We start from the raw sequence: 17,799 nt of genomic DNA, 5'->3' as shown, positions 1-17,799 counted from the left end.
TTTCATCTTTTAGAAGCTATAATCTCTTCCTTAGTGCATTTCCAATGCTGCCTCTTAAATCAACTTTCCTGATTTCCCAATTGCTTGTATTTTTCACCTTCCCTTATTGTGATTGACTTATTTTGTATATACTTACATATATATAACTGTTTTCTCTCCTGATGGATTATATGTTTCTTGAATAATAATAGTATTAACTAGCATTTATTTAGTGTTTTAAAGTTTGCAAAGCACTTACAAATATTATCTCATTTGGTCCTCACAACTATCTTGAGAAGTAAGTAATATAATTATCTACATTTTAGAGCTAAGGAAACTGGGACAGAGAGAAGTTAAATGACTTTCCCAGGCTCACAGAGTAAGTATCTGAGGATGTTTTTTGAATTCAGGTTTTTTGATTTACAAGTCCAGTTTCATTTTTATTTTTTATCCCCAGTACCTAATACAGTGCCTGGCACATAGAAGGTGCTTAATAAATACTTGCTTATTGTATACTTGTTGATTGTCATATTCTATTTTATTATGTAATAAAAATCTGCCTGTAGTAGAATGTCTAGGAAAATTGACTCTCAACTACCAGGAACATGGAAATTTGGCTTCATGGAGGTTAGTGCTGTCTAAGTTCTGAACAAAAGATTTAATTCATTTGTTTATACTTTATTAAGTATCTTCTATATGAAATACATTCTGCTTATTACTGGAAAAGATATTAATAATAATAATAGCTTATGTATATGTAACAGATACTTTGTGTCTAGTATTTCATTTGATCTTATAAAAGTATATATATTGACTAAATGGTATCCCATAGAGTAGCTACAATGTAGGAAGAATAACAATTGAGGCATACATAAGTTCACAAATGACAAAAATCCAAGAAAGAAGCGAGTAATTTGATTCATAACGCTGGAAATTTATGTATAAATATAAAACACTCATGTAGCAATCATGAACAAAGAGAATTCTGATATAAACATCAAGATAGACATTAAACAGGGAGATGTGTGCTTACCAAAGGTATTTACCACTGTGATGAAGGGGACCAAAAATAGATTCCAGATCAGAAAGAAATTGCCTATGGATTGTGGTCTTCCATATTCTTCTGTTTGAAAATCACATTGCAGTGATTACAATAACATTACAGAGCCTTCTGGAAGGGACCTGTAATGAATAATTTGGACCAATTGACCTATTCATCCACATCATAATCTGTGAAAAGACTGAAGAAATTTTTTTTTTTTTTTTTTAATGAGAAGGAAGGACCTGGACAGGTTATAAGAAGTTTTTAAATGGAAAATCTTGACAAATAGAAAAAAAAATGTAACTCTTAAATGGAAGACCAAGTGGATAAAGACACTCTATTGAGCAGATTTTAATATGAATTTGGATATACAATCTATAGAGATTATCTAACAAGTTAGGCCTGAAATTGAATAGGAAAGGTTTGTTCTTTATTGGCCCCAAGCTATGCACAAGCAAAGTTATTTTTTCCCCATACTAATACTATAGTAGTGTTGCTAAATGGGAGCAAGACATGGAACACCACTACTTCTGAAGAACTGAAATGAATATCACATGGACAGCAGTGGAGAGGCACATGATGGATGTGAACAAGTCCAATATATAATCCACAAGGAAATCTGAAGAAGAACATTTATAAAGCAGGACTTCAAGAAATTGTATGCTAGAAAAGATAAGCTGGTCAGGTAACAAGAGGAAAGAATGACAAGAGAATAGCTAAAATATTTACCTGATATATCCACAAGATATCTGGAAAAAGTGAGAAGGGGTTCTATTACGTTAAACTCCCTGTAACAAACTTTTGTGAGACCATGGGAAAGAATTGCACAGATGGACAGCTATGGACATTGTTGGAGAAAATTCCTAAATCAATAACATCATGTGTAAGTATTTAAGAAGTACTACTGATATTTGATGCCATCAAGAACTAGCTGGAAAATATTGCTGCAAAGATATACCCTTTTTTAAAACAAACAAAAGATAAGGACAGAGTAGCATGTTTTATTAATAAGGAAGACTCATCTGAGAAAACATAGGAGCCAGGGAAGAAACTTACAAGAACTTTTTATGTCTTTTTTCTTTTCTTTTTTGCTAAGGTGATTGGGGTTAAGTGACTTACCTAGAGTCACACAGCTAGAAAGTGTTAAGTGTCTAAGATCAGATTTGAACTCAGGTCCTCCTGACTTCACTGCTGGTGCTCTATCTACTGCGCTACCTAGCTGCACTCAGATCTTTTTACAAGTCTTATATCTCTTCTAGATGATAAAGTGCCTCAGATCCTAAATTTTGTATTCAATATTTATACTAAGACAGCTATCCTAACTTCCTGTCAAGCTGGCAGACTGGGTGTCTATGGGACAGCTATTACATGTCCTGTTAGAATTCAGGGGAGTAGCACTGAGATGATTACCTTTCTAATACTATGGCTAATGAGCCAGTACTCATGTACTTTCCTCCATGATTATCAGTGAGATCACTTAACCAGCCAGACCTCATCAGCATGCAGAAATGGATATTTACGATAGTGGCATTGTTGGTACAGAATATTCTGGCAAAAGTTTGTGTGACACGCTCTCACATCAGTACATATACAACCTTAAGAAAAAAGCTAGAGATTACATGTGGTAAAGGGGTTACCAGTTCCTGGAAATCCTCTTATTGGAATCCCTAAGATATTCCCCTCTGATAGGACATAGCTTCTTTCCTGCATTTTTTTTTTCTATATCCATTTTTTTTCTTTATCATATCCATTCTGACTTAGTCTCACAATACAATAAGACTGCCATTCTAGTATCTTTTTCTCATTATCAATTGATTTTTAGAGTTAGTATCTTATTTGTCATCATTATACATATCTATATATCATTACTACATACACATCATTTCTCTCTGGGATTAATGCTAGGATAGCAACAGGAGGTCTAAAAACCTCCAAAGTTCTAAGTTGTTCTTCTGACCAACTTGATAAGGGAGGAAGCTGAGAATGAGGTTTGGCTACAGACTTCTATATTCCAAGTTAGTTCCCTAGTTTAACACAAGCCATCATCAAATTTCTCAATCAATCAGGATATCTTTTCTGCTTATACCTAGATGAAATTTCTTAATTGAATGGAAATGTTCAGGCCTCGTTCAAATCTAATTCACACATATGGTTAGTTCAATTAAAATGTGTTCTCGTTTGACAAAGGTATTAGGATTTAGGTCTTGGCAGTTATTTTAAGAGGGAGTTATTTGATTGACTCAATCAATTGACTTTCACTGTGTATGTAACATTATTCAAGACTTGCTGAGTAAAATCTTTGATCATTGAATCAAGAGTCTAGAATGATGATAAATGGGAGAATGTGCCCCAGAAAGTTGGAGGGAAATACTTTGTATCTTCTATCCTTGCTATATAATATAATCTCAATAAATATTTAGTGGTTTTTCAGTTGTGTCCAATTCTTCACGACCCCATTTGGGATTCTTCTGGCAAAAATACTTAAGTGGTTTGGTATTTCCTTTTCTAGTTCATTTTACAGATTGAAAAACTGAGGTAAACAGGATTAAGTGATTTGCCCAGGGTCACATGCTAGTAAATTTGAGGCCAGACTCGGGAAGATGGATTTTCCTCATTCCAGACCATGAAGTCTATCACTGCACTACCTGACTGACCTTTCTAAAAAGCCAATTTATGTTATCTGACTAAAAAATACTAGGGTGCTGGAGGTTATAGGTTATAAGGAAGATATTAATGGTAAGGTTATAAGGAAGTTACTAATGGTAAAAATCAACTGATACTGAAGAAAAGATACTAGAATGAAGCCTTAGCTGCCAGCATTAGAAAGCTATCTCAACCTTTCAAGGATATCTTAGATCTCTGAGGGAAAGATGTAGCCTTAATCTGGGGGAAGTCATATTCATCACTGTGATTAGGAGTTGGGATAAGGATATTCCAGAGATTATAAAGACTACACCTCAGTTATGAGTTAGACTAGATAACCTCTGAGATACCTTCATACTTTGAGATTTTGTGAAACATCGTCTTTGTCAGGGGTTCTCAAACTATGGCCTGTGAGCCAGATGCAGCAGCTGAGGACGTTTATCCCCCTCACCCAGGGCTATGAAGTTTCTTTATTTAAAGGCCCACAAGGCAAAATTTTTGTTTTTACTATAGTCCAGCCCTCCAACAGTCTGAAGGACAGTGAACTGGCCCCCTATTTAAAAAGTTTGAGGACCCCTGATTCCTACCTGGACTATTGCAACCATCTCATAATCCTTTCACTATCAAAAGGCATCTTGGAATAGTGGGGAAATGATTGGTTTAGGGCAACTAGGTGGCCCAGTGGATAGAGCACCAGCCCTGAAGTCAGGTGGACCTAAGTTAAAATCTGGCCTCAAATAAGTAATACTTCCTAGCTGAGTGACCTTGGGCAAGTCAGTTAATCCCAAATGCCTTAAAAAAAAAAAAAAAAAAAAAAAAAAAAGATTGGTTTGGATTAAAAATAGATTTCAGTCCTAGTATTTCTGCTTACATTTCCAGCTCAATATTCAGCCTCCAAAGAGTTTATAATATCATAATATGGCAATTTTGCATGAGATGTTGCATTTATGAATTATATGAAGTAGAATATGTAAAACACATTTCATCAGGCTTTCTTAATCTGGGACCTATGAACTTAATTTATAAAAATATTTTGATAACTATATTCCAATATAATTGGTTTTCTTGATATTTTTATTTTATGCATTTAAAAACATTCTGAGAAGGGGGTCTATAAGGCTTTTCCATCTTGATGAAGTGATCAATGAAACAAAAAATGTCTACCTCTGCATTAGAATAATATAAAAATTTGTGGAGGAATTTACATTTAGTAAAAAAATTCCCCCCATCCTTCCTTCAAGATACATGAAGGATCAAAGATAATTTCACTTTTTATTTTCCTTTTGTATTTGTATTCCCAGGACCTAGCACAGTGCCTGGCACATAGGAAGAGTCTAATAAATACTCATTTGCTTTCATGCCTTGTCATATTGAAATTGTTATATCCTTGTCATATTGAAATTGTTTCTTCTCTCTGCTTCTATGACTTACAGGTAGAAAAAGTGTTTATTAAATACCATATGCCAGACATTGTCCTAATACTGGGAACACAAAAACAAGAAAGCAAGTTAATCCTGCACTTAAGAAGCTTATATTCTAATGGAGGACGATACTATAAAATGGAAAGTTGAAAAGGGTAGGGACAGAAAAGGTATGTATGAGACAACATGATATGAAGATGGTTGGGAAGTGGAGTAGAGAGCTGGTTTGGGACAAGATGAAATCAAAGATTATCTATTAGAACCCATATTCCAGGGAACAGAGTTCAAGATTCCAGTGGCATAATAATCTAATTTGCTAAAATTAAAATTTTCCAGAAAACTGGGAAATGTATTGAATCAGTGGGTATGCGAAAAGTGAACCCCCTACCACCAGAGGCCCAGTTTCCTCTGGAATGAACCTACTCCAAATGTCAAGGATACTGGAAAGAGCATAAGAACCCCAAGTATGACAGGTTCAGCTGAGTGATATGAAAGTTAGACCTGTATCATTATCCCTGTATTGTTTCACAGGAGTCACCATCACTTCATCACCATTTTCCCAATAAGAGAATTTAGAATAATTTAAAATTTATCACTCTTTTCTTTAAAACTGGCTTTCCTGACACTTTTCCTTTTAATCATTTCCCTACATAATTTCAACTTCTTGTCTTAATCCCGTCTTCCAAAATTTCTCAGTTCTAGACAATCTTTAATGTTCTGAAACATTCCTCCCCCCCCCCCAATCCTTTATATTGGTTTTACTGTGCTTTCACTTATATTTACCATTTAAGATGGAGATATATACTTCCTGCTTGAGAGTATTTCATTAGAATGTTCTGCCATTTCCCTATTGCTGTATATAAACTGCTTCTATTCCCAAATGTACATGATTCCATCCTAGCTATTACATCTTTTCCAAGCCTCATATTCTTTCTATTACAACTTTTTTTTTCCCTTTGGTAAGGCAACTGGGGTTAAGTGATTTGCCCAGGATCACACAGTTATTTAAACATCTGAGGTTAGGTTTGAACTCAGTTCCTACTGATTTCAGGACTATTGTTCCACCTAGCTGCCCCACAACTTAATAAGCTTTTCTTACCATTATATAGCTTGAAATCCTAGAAAAATATTTTAATTCTTAAATAACTTTAAATTGCTATAATAAATTAATGTTAAAATATCAAATAGTTTACAAAGGAAACGAAGTCATTTGATAGAGGGCGACAAACCATCTCATCTGGGATCTGGAAGGTTGGCAAGGATGTCCATACATAATGACATACATAATTAAACAAATTTGCCAAGAGGGAAATTTGAAAATAAGAGAGATTGAGATAGATATTAGTAACTAAACATCCAGTAAAATTTAGGTGAAACGAAAACATCAAGGAACCCAAAACACAAGTTTAGGTGAACCCCAAACAACTAATAGTTGGCTATATTGATCTTGTTAGCAATCCCCACAATTGAGATACACTCAGGACTACTCTGGGAGTGGAGAAAGTCCCTTAATATCTCCTGAGGTGCTTTCCCAAAGAAGCAGAAGGGAGACTTCAGACAAGAGAAGAGTCGCGGGAGTGTTTGGACAACACAAGAATGTTAGCAAAAAGCTGCTATTTACCTAATTGGTTTTTCCTTTTTCTTTTCTTCTAGAATAGGGTAAATTCCTGGAATTATTCCTAATGTTTCAGGAATTTTATTTGCAATTTTAAAATGACTAATTGCCAAACTTCTTAATCACTGCTCAAAACTTGGAGAATCTGCTAAGATGTTATTTAATTTTAATCAGCTGATTTTTTTGTGTGTGGCCCCCCAGCTTGGCCAGAGATGAAGTCTGCAGGAAAAATTTAGGCTTTTCCCAGCATTCTAACTACAGCATAGAGGTCTTTTTTCTTGTTAGTTGCATTTTAAATCTTTTCGGGTAACAAAATCTAGCTCACAGAACAAATATGACAGACATTCTGCACAAAGATGCAGACCCAGACAAAATGACATGAATGAGGATTGTCCCATCTTTGCCAAAAGCTATCTTATAGCACTTCCCCAGCATCCCAGAAAAGGTGAAAGAGTGGCAAAAGTTAACTTTGCCAAAAATTGCAAGAATTTCCCAGTTTGGGCATCCCCAGTCAAGGACAACTTGCTGAGCATGTAGCAAGACAAACCTTCCAGTGGCTTGGGGTGCCCCAGCTATAGGATTGAGGAAGAAAAAAATGGAGGGCTTATCTTGATGAGGAGGGAATCAAGCCAGGAGAGGTCAGACTCTCCCCATACTGGACCACCAAATGTTGAAGTTCAGAAGGGGGGACCCCAAAAGTCTGGGGTCACAGATCAGTATTGTAAGATGTCTCAAAAGAATTTTCAGGCTTGAATCCATCTCCAAGTCAAAGGGCAAAGTTTATTGTAATTGTAATGCCATTGAAGCAGTCTAAATTCTAAGAAAATTTAGCAAAGGAACAGAAACAAGGAGACGCATTTATCTAGTTCTAAAATTATAGATATGCTAATTTTGTGGCCCAGAGGTAGGACCAAGGAGTGATCTCTGGAATTTGGTTATCATTGACCAACAGGTTATTTGACAGTCAGCAATGAACTGAGGAGTAGTCTATTCATTATTATTTCAGGAGTTTGATTTGTGGAATTATCTGAGACCAGAAGACTAGAATTTTCAGGTTGAGCACTGGGGACTTAGAATCACTGACTTATTGTTAGAACAGAAGACCCCTAAGATCAGGGGACCTTAAAATTAATGCTTTCTTCCCTAGACTCTATATTACGACAACATCAACTGACAGTAATATCAGAAATACCCACTTCATATAGGATTCTTGTAAGGTTCCAACTTTAGGCAAAGCAGCTTATAAACTGTGAAGTATAATGCAAATCTTAGTAAATGTTATTTGTGCAAAATTTAAATACTTTCCTCTTTATTTATGCATTTAATATTTATTCATTTGTATTATCTTTTTAAAAATAAGATACATAATTTAACTAGTAAAGGAAGTTGGTTTTTCTGTTTGTTTTTTTCTCATGTCTAGCTACTGAAAATGAATGTGGGAATAGGAAACAGGAAATCTGTAAGTATGAGAAAACATTTAGAAGAATAATTGAAATGTAGAGAGGACCCTGAGTCATTGATAACAGAAGTGCTAAACAAAGACCTATGACTTTATTACTGTTAGTATATTTAAGAACCAAGGGGGCAGCTAGTGGATAGAGTACCATCCTGAGTTTAAATCTTTTCTCAAATATGCCATTAATTATCTGTGTGACCCTAGGCAAGACATTTATTCCAAAGAAGCAGCAGCTTTCTAGGTTTGTTACATAACAATAGGAAGCTGGTTGTGTAGTGGTGAAGGGAACTTTGTAATCCCTGCCCCACAGAGCAACTTGATTAAGTGACAACATTGAAAAGCAGCCGGTAGAGGTAACAAGGAAGTTTTCCTAGAATTTGGCTCTGAAAAGGAGATATATAGAATAAGTTTCCCCCCCAAAGTTTGGTCTAAGAAAGACAAGTTGTATCCATGGGTTGATTTCTCTTTAAGAAGGCAGACATGTCTACATGGGAGCACAATTAGAACTGAGTTCAGGTTGGGCATATGCATTAGGGATTATAAAAATAAAAATCACCTAATGGGGTGGAGTCAAGGGTGTAATGGCATAGTGGTCTGATCCTATTATCAAGGCAAAAAACACAGGTCAGAGGTGGGGTGGGGGTGGTTCCATAGTGGTTTTAGCAGAACACCCCTGGGCTGGGTTGTTTTTCAGAACTGGGAGTCGACATGAATTAGTTAGTCTGAGTTGGTTTTCTGGCTTAGTAGAGTGAGTTCTGGATTCAGTATACCAATACCACAAGGAACTTCCAATATTCCCAGCTTGAGGAATGCTTAGTTTTATTTGTTGCTTCGCTGGTTCTGATTCCTAGGTCAGACAGGCCTTGTCTGGATAATAAGGAAGCTCCAGTAAGTCAAAGTGATTAGTAAAATCATTAGTTATTTCATTTTCACAAAGAAAATGGTGCTGTCTTAGTGAAATTTAATTTTAAGGATGGGGATGACTTGGACCTGTTTGTAGCTATAGGAAAGGAACCAATAGATTAGTGAAAAAAGGATTACAGAAGGAACAATTCAGGGCAACCCACTAATACCCTTTGAGAGCTTGAATTCTTAGGAAGTATTTCCTTATATTGTTTTATGGAATGAAAAAATATAACTGATGTGGAGAATTTATGGGAAGATAAGAGCTGCATAGGATAGGTTGCAGTGTGCATCTTGGAGGAAATTTATAATTCATGAGATTGCATACATTGAGTGTGCATCTTTATAGTGATCTAAAAGTCTGCCTTCTTGTAATTAACTCCTTTCTTGACTTTTAGGGTCAAAGAGAACAAAGCTATCTTTTAAGTTAATGTATATAAAAATTTTTGTTAAAACTATTAAATTGCTACACAGATGTTTCCCATTATTATAATTATTAGCCCAAAATATTTAGGCCAACTAACTGCTTCCCTGGGAGTAAAATGAGATCCTAATGGATTTCTTCGGTGAAGAGTAAAAGCAAATGAAAAGCGACCGGTCGATTAAGGAGTAATCACTGTGACAGAACAAAGCCATCTCACTACCCCGAAGTATGAAGATAGTAAAGAATCCAAAACAGTAATTCATTAGCGTCAGAGTTAGAGCATGCTACCTAAAAAGAGTTTGGCCAATGAGCGGAACAGCCACTGTACGAAAACTTGAGGGTCGCGGATCACATGCCCGACTTGTGCAGGATGGGCCGGGTTGATCAATTACTAGACAGTAGCCCAGAGGGCTGGACCGTTTCCAGTCTCTTGCACACGTGGTTCTGTAAGCCGTCAATCTGTCGGGTTGCCTTTCCCACTTCCAAGATGGCGGCGGGGGCAGCGACTCGGAGGGGCGGGATCTGGGCGGGACCGCAGCCACATCACGCGACTGCCTAGTAGCCTATAAGCTTTATTTGCTGCGCCGTCGGGCGCGGGAGGCGGAAGTGTTAATTGCTCGCCGGCTTCGTCGGCCGGAGCTCCTGCCGGTTACATAACAACGCCCGCACCGGCTGTGGCTGCTTTCCTTGCGACGCTACGTCGCCCCCAGGATGCTCTAGAAGCTCCCCCTTCCCGGCCGCCGGCTCCCCAACAAGGTTAGATCCGCCGAGGTGGTGGGGACGGTGGGGGAGAGGGCCCAGCGTGGAATGAGGAGGGACTGAAGCGCTGGGGTGGGGGTGGGGGTGGGGATTGGGGATGGAGGGCTGCCTGGGGGAGGCAGCTAGGAGGAGGGAAATCGGAGGCGGCGGGAGGGAGGAAAAAACGGGGAGCTTGGGGAATTTGCGGGGAGCGGACTTCTGAGAGGGGCTAGAGGATGGGGGCAGCGTTCGGGGGTGGGGGTGACCGGGAAGTCCGGGTTGTAAAATGGGAGCCTGGCATAAGCGGGAGTCCAGCTGTCACTTGTGAGGGTTGGGAAATCATCTTCCCTGCTGGTCTCTGATAAGCCTTCACCCCTCACCTCGCAAAGCACTTTGCTTGCACCTCTTCTATGCTTAGCCTGTGGGATTCGTATTGTAGTTATTTGTGTATTAGATATAAACTCATTTAGAGACTGAAATATGCCTTCGTCTGAACTTTGCTTTGCCTCCAGTGCCTAGCTCAGTGTTCTGCATGCAGTGGGAACTTAATAAATGTTTGCTGAATTGAACTGATTAAATGGTAGATTAGGGGGCTTGGGGGAGGGGGAATGTGAGAGGAGTGTGTGTAGGTGTTTTACTTGGGGAGGGGAGGTAATTCAGAACATCGGAGCGTTGGGATCCAGACACAGGTTGGTTTTTTGAGGTAGAGAGCCTGAAGTTCGAGAGTAAGCTAGGGTAAGCTATTTCTGTGGAATCCTGAAAGTTGGGCTCTCTTTGGAAAAAGTAAATTTTCTTTGAGCGAGTTTAGGAGCCAGTTAAAAAGTTCACCTTAGCAGCTACCACAAGTTTAATGCCAGTGCAGAATCTTGTTTTACTGTCATTCTATTGAACAGAGAATGTATTTACGTAATTGGGGATAATATAGGAATAGAATACTGTACAAGTAAATTAAAACTTTCTGGTGAAATAAATGAATAGAATTAATTATTACTAGATTACTAATAATTACTAATTACTAGAACATCTGACCTTTTTTGTGTGTGCAGGTGAGATTATATCATTTTTCTGAATAGAAAGATCCCTTATTAAAACTCCAGTCCAAGAGCTTGATAGTGAAGCAGCAGTTGAGTTGTTTGTGAAACTTAAAACTAGCTGGAACTCATACCTTGTAGATTGCAGTTCTGCTTTAGTTTTCTGCCTGATATGGGTCTGTTTCTCCAGGTAATCTGTAAGCATTATAGAATAAAATGTTTTCTGGTAATGGAGAGAGGATGTGAAAAAAAAACAAGAAAACACTTTGCCTAACTCGGTATATATTTCTGCCTTTGGAAATAGGATTCTTTAGTCTTCACATCTAATTTAAAAAATATATTGATGCTCATTTTTACATGGTAATAATTTCTTTAAATATTCACCTCTCCGTTTCCCATCCCTTTCTTATTGATCTTTTCCGTGTAAGGAGAAAATTTTTATTTTTTGTTAAATCAGTTTACCTTTATTTTAGTCATCTTTAAAATAATAGTTGTTGTATATGTTATTCTTTCTGCATAATTTTTAGATTTGCTGGAAGGACTTGCATGATTCTAGAATTCTAGGTACTTACTGATTAAAATGAGCTATTTCTAAGGGAACTGAGAGAGGCCTGAAATTCATAAGAAGTTTTCTTTGTCAGCACTTGTAAAAAATCTCAAAGGAGGTATGTGGTAGGAGGCAAGAGTGTTGAAACTTATGTCTCAAATCAAGGAATGTGATGAAAAAATATTAGGAGTCATACCACCAGATATATTAACTCTGTGAATCTGTTTCCTCACCTGAAAAATGAGGGGAGTGAACTAGACTATTTTGAGGGACCCATGTTTTCAGGCATAGAATTTCTTTTTCTTTAAGAACTTTGTTCCACTATAAACATGAAAATGAACTATCATGTAGATTAGTTTCCTCTGCCAAGTTCTTAGGCAGTATTATTTTATTAATTTCTTGTGTTCTTGGTTTATACCAGATTTAGTAGAGTAGGTTCTTTCAGTATAATTTTATTTAACCTGATCTTTGCAAAAAGAGACTGAAATGCTTAATGATATAGCCAATTTAAAAGGTATACATTAAGAACAGTTCATTTATTGCAAGTGGAATGAGCATAAAACCGTTCTGATTTGATTCTTAACAGATTGGGCTGAAAAAAAATGTGACTTCTAAGATTCAGCATATAGAAATAGAACATTGTTTCTGATAAAAGCATGTGAGTGCTGAAAGTGTTGAAGCTTTTGAATAGCATTGATCCAAAAAGAATTTGAAAGGAAACTGTACATAAAAAAGAATATATTTTAATCATATTGAATTCACTTTGAGAATACATGGCCAACTATAATAACTGACAATTGTGTAGCATTTTACATGTATTAAATGTTTACCCACATAGCTAGTTAATGGTAGAGCCTAGACTATAAAACTTAAGCCTTCTAACTTCAAGTACAGAAACTGGAGTGAATCTCTTTGAGGCCATAGAATAAATCCAATAAAGTACATTATGGAATTATGGTGAGCTAATTGCAATTCTAATTATTGGAAACCATGAAACTGATATCAACTCCCCTCCCTGTAGCCCTTTACCGAAGAATTCTTTATAACAACCCTGTAAAGTAATTTGTGAGTATCATAATACTTATTTTTATAAATGAAGAAATTAAATGTCAGAAATAAAGTGAGTTGTTCAAGGTCACTCAGAATTGGCATTCAAACTAGCTCTTCTGATTTAGAATCCAGGGCATTTCCCATTATATCAACTTATGTCTTTTCTGTCAAAAGAGGGGATAATCTTTCCAGTGAACAGCTATGTCCCTGGTAAAATAGGATTCAGAGTTGGAAGTAAATTTAATATATCCATTTTGGCCCCCTTCATTTTATAAATGTAAAAATTGAAGTAGAGAGGGGTTAAGAGTCCAGGCTTATTATATATAGTAAGCAACAAAGCTAGGATTTGAAGTCAGATCTTCTGACTTCAAATCTAATACTTTGCTCATTACATTATTCTACCCCAAATTTACTTCTTTCTATTATTCTCTTTTCCAGCATATGGTAATTGTACCTTATTTCGAGATTTTATATTAGCTGGAATGAAAATAAAGGAAATGATGTTTTCTAAGAAAAAAGTCCAAATAGTTCTTTCCTTTATTGACCTTGGAGTATCTCAACAAGGATCTCAAACATAAAACCATTGTCCCCTACCAGGTCTTATCCTGGGTAGCATCATTTTCCCATAATATCATTAATATATGCTGGTCTAATCTAACGGTCTTGACATTTTGCAAGTTTTCATATAGCCAATTTTCAATGTGCAAGTCAGAGGTTTAGGGACAGTTTGAACAAGTGCTTGAGCCTCCATCTGTTAAGGGTTCCTCTATCATTTTACTTTTGTCTTCATTCTTGTCGTGAAACTAGCTACCCCCAAGTATTGTTTTGATCAAACAATATATTTTTATGAAGCCAATTAAAAGCATTTTGCTTTTAAATCCTTAGAGTTGGTAGCAAGGTCAGAATAAGTTGTTTTAGAATCCTTCCTACGTTATAATTCTGAGGTCAGGGATGTGGATCTTAGATGTTGGATAAAAACATGATGATTAATAAAGGGTTTTTAAAGTATATCTCTAGAATTTAGTAATAGTTTATTTTTTTTTGTGTGAGGCAGTTGGGGTTAAGTGACTTGCCCAGTATTTCATAGCTAAGAGTTTGTCCATTTTTTAAAAACCTAGGTTACAGATTTTTTGTATGTCTGTGTCAGTTCTAATTTGACATGAATTTAGTACAATATTTATTTTAGATACTCCCACACAAAAAATAATAAATAGTTGTTCATAATGACATCTTTGGCTATAATATATAAAAGCTGCTTAGCAACAGTATGTTTATGAACTGACTAGATGTAAAAAATTCTCATGTGTAGTGAGAATTTACTATGGTAAAATATAATTATGCTTAAATGAGAATTTGCTTAGACTTCAAAGCATTTAGGCTGTTGGGTGCCTAATTTTACCTGAAGCAATGATATCAACAATCTCAGGATAAATCTGTGCATGTAATAGGCAAAATAGTTTATGTGACATTGATCTACTGGGGTGTGTTGCCTGATCTATTGTTCTTTCCACTATCTACATGCAAAAAAGTAATATGTAATCATCAGTTGTTATGTTCATAGTAGGATAATTTTGTCTTGGATTCTTGAGTAGTAAATAGCAGAACAAATTATTGGGCTTTTAGAAGGAGACAGAAGCTTGAGGAGAGTTTAGAAGGAGGAAAACCATATGGTTGGGGAAGGTAATAAAAGGATGCTCCAAGTAGTGACTAAAAACTGGAGTACTTGAATCCAAAAGGTCTATAACTCATGATAAATAAGTTTCTCAAGAGTATGTGAACAGGAGTGTGACATGCCACTAATGGACAGGTAAAGTAATGGTTGGATTAGTAGGGAGCCATGAAGGTTTTTGAGCATTTAGGCTGAAAGGGATCTTAAGTATCATATAGTCCAATCCTCTCATATTCCAAGTGAGACAACTGACACCCAGAGAAGTTGTTTTTTCAGTTCTTGTAACATAAGTTTAGTCTTTTCACTAAGCCACTCTTCCTCCCCATGACACAGTCATAGTGGTAGTGATGTATTTATAAGGATTACAAGTGCAGCATTTTGATGCTTAATTTGGAGATGGAAGAAATTGAGCAAGAAAACCATTTAGGAGGCTATTATTTGTATAGCTAAGAAGAGATGAAGGCTTGAGCTCAGTGTTTCTCATTAGGGCCTGACACATACAAAACAAACATTTAACACATGCAAGTTGATTGACTAGCTGAACTGGCTTGGTTCTAGAAGTATAATTTAGTAAGAGAAAAATTAGAGATATTTCAGAGGTAGAATACAAATGATTATCAGGAAGTGGATGATCAGAAAGGTTACAATCCTGAGTACCTGAGAGAAAGACCTGGTTTTAAGGAGATAATTTTAGTTTTGAAATGCCAACAGGGTGGAATTATCTAGCAGGAAACTGCAAATATTTGGCTATAAACTTTTCTTTAAAATTTTAAAAAAATTTCATTGATATAAAAGGATTAGACATTTCATATTAAAAACTTAATAGGCAGTGTGTCCTTTTTACTGTATCGCACTTTACACAATTTGGAAATTAGTTAAGAAATTTAAAAAATCACTTTAATTTTATTTTTTGGGGGGCTTCAACTAACAATATTCTCACACACAAACACACTTATAAAGATACACACACACATACATATTTACACACACAGGCACGTGCATATATGAAAGATGCACAAATACACATGGTTTTCTAAGTGAACAAAAAAGTAAGTCTTTCCCTCCCACCTCATCAAACTATGGTGAGAAAAAGGCAATACAGCCACACATAGTAAAGCAAAACAAATTCCCATGTTGGCACTATCCAAAAGTCAGACTTTTTCTATACTCTTAAGTCTATCACCACTCAGTCAAAAAGTGAGCTGCACATTTCATCAGTGATTCTCTGGAGTGATGAGCAGTCATTGGACTAATTAGAATCTTAAATTATTTCGAAGCTGTCATTTGATGATGCTGTTATCATATAACTTGTTCTTCTGTTTCTGCTGATTTCACTTTGCATCAATTCATACAAGTCTTCCTAACTTTATTACCATCTGTTTCATTTTTCATGTTGCAACAATATCCCACTACATTCATTTATCATAATTTGTTGTCATTTCCCAAATAAAGAGCACTTCTTTAGTTGAGTTCCTTGTAACTACAAAAAGGAATACTCTAAAAATTTTTTGTACATGAGTCCTCTTCCTCATTCTTTTGATCTCTTTGGGGTACAAATATGTTTGTACCTATAGAGATATCACTGGATTTGGCTGTGGCTTTGTTAAAAGCCGCAATTTAATTTTCAATTAAAATGCTGGGATAAGGGGAGGGGAAGGATTGAAGCATTGGAAATCATATCTCCAGTAAAGAGTTCAAGAAGAGGGTCTACTATGACCTTGAGACATGCCCATCTTTAAGGGGTAGGAGAATTGTTTAGGACAGGGCTTCTTAAGCTTTTTCCCGTCCAAGAAATGTTTATGTGACCTTGGTATATAAAATAAGTATTCAAGTCAAACATTCACTGGTAATCATACTTTGTTTATGCCCACATTTAGTTACAACATCCCATATGTGGTAGAGAGCCACATTTTAAGAAGTTGAGGTCTAGGATACTAAAAGCGGTTAGAAAGGGAGAAGAAGAAAAATAACATTGTCCTATTTACAGAATGCAGGAGAAGGGAGAGAGAATTATCAAGAAGGGACTTTAAAAAAAAAAAGGAATGGACTGGTTAAGTGTTGAATGTTGCAAAGAAATTATCCTTTCCAAAGTCATTGAAACCTTGGAAAGAATAATTTCATTAATATGAAAAGGCAATGAATGTAAAAGACTATTTTAGAGATTATCTGGCCTGCCTGCTCACTTTGCAGATAAGGAAACTGTAGTACTGATTGAGGAAGGTGACCTGCCCAAAGTTGTTAGACTTTTGCAGAATGAGATTTATTTAAATGTAGATACTCTGACTTTCAATTCACATTCTTTCTGGTATTCTAAGCTACATATTAAGTAAATAAACAAGTTAATCTTTCACTTTTTCTATTCTATATCCATGACTCACATCATTAAAAATCAAATATTAAACCTTTTTATGTAGTTAGGAGCAATTAGTGCTTTGTGTTCCAGAGCTATTATTTAGGCAAGCATAGAGAATGGAAAACATTTGCTGTTCTGAACATACTTATTAGAAATACAATTTTCACCTTGTAAAATATTTGACATGTTTGTTTTTTTTCCTCCTATTGTCCTCTGAAAAAAATTCTTTTCAGGGAGTTTAAACAACACATGGTCACTAGTCTTCATACCAGTGTCATTTTTGTTTAGCTTTAATTATTCAGTGACTACTTTCTTCAGATTATCAAATATAAGCTACACTTTTCCTTCCTACATACATCTTGTGGCACATAATTTAATCATTTGTTTTTCAGGGTATACTTTTCTATGTGTTTTACTCCTTTTTATGAAGAACTTGTTTTAGGAACTTTATTTAGTGGTGGTCTGGGCTGATTGGGATGATAATTTTGTTTTGAGAAAGAAACTTAATAAATCACCAACAACTAAGATACTCTGTTAGTTGCTAGGAAAATAGGAATGGAAAATGGCAATCTATTGTCTTATGCATATACATTTTTATTTTCTGCTGTGATCAAAATGTCTTTATTCTAACCAAATTTAGGTTTCTTTGATTGAAGGATGCATACATATACATATATGTCTATATATATGAAATTTTTTTTTTATGGCCTTGAGTAAGTAATGGCCATAGGGTTTTAGTTTTTTCATTCCTAAAATACAGGTTTGAACTAGATGATAACTAAGGTTTCTTCTTTAAATTTAAAATCTAAAAAGGTTTTGAGTCTAAAATTTAGTAATTTTCTTCAATGGCATCATATTCAGCCACTTTTAAATAGTTAAACAAATAACTATTAAATGTGTCACAAGGCTGTTTATAGTACATATTCAC

At 35.8% G+C, this 17,799-nt stretch overlaps 1 protein-coding gene across 2 annotated transcripts in view; it reads left to right on the top strand.

Annotated features, from left to right (window-relative positions):
- The window catches only part of NAA60 (N-alpha-acetyltransferase 60, NatF catalytic subunit), a 90,480-nt gene that overhangs the window by 25,484 nt on the left and 47,197 nt on the right, over window positions 1-17,799 (top strand). The window contains exon 1 of one of the 2 annotated variants that reach the window (XM_051967782.1): window positions 10,068-10,239. The exons of the other annotated variant lie outside the window; for it this stretch is intronic. The gene's annotated coding sequence lies outside the window, so the exon portion shown is untranslated. Of the gene's footprint in view, window positions 1-10,067; window positions 10,240-17,799 lie in introns of those variants that run through there. 2 annotated transcript variants of the gene reach the window in all.

This window comes from Antechinus flavipes, chromosome 1 (assembly GCF_016432865.1).
Source record: "Antechinus flavipes isolate AdamAnt ecotype Samford, QLD, Australia chromosome 1, AdamAnt_v2, whole genome shotgun sequence".
Lineage (NCBI taxonomy): Eukaryota > Metazoa > Chordata > Mammalia > Dasyuromorphia > Dasyuridae > Antechinus > Antechinus flavipes.
The sequence above is the reverse complement of the archived record's forward strand: the minus strand, read 5'-3'. Positions and strand labels throughout refer to the sequence as shown.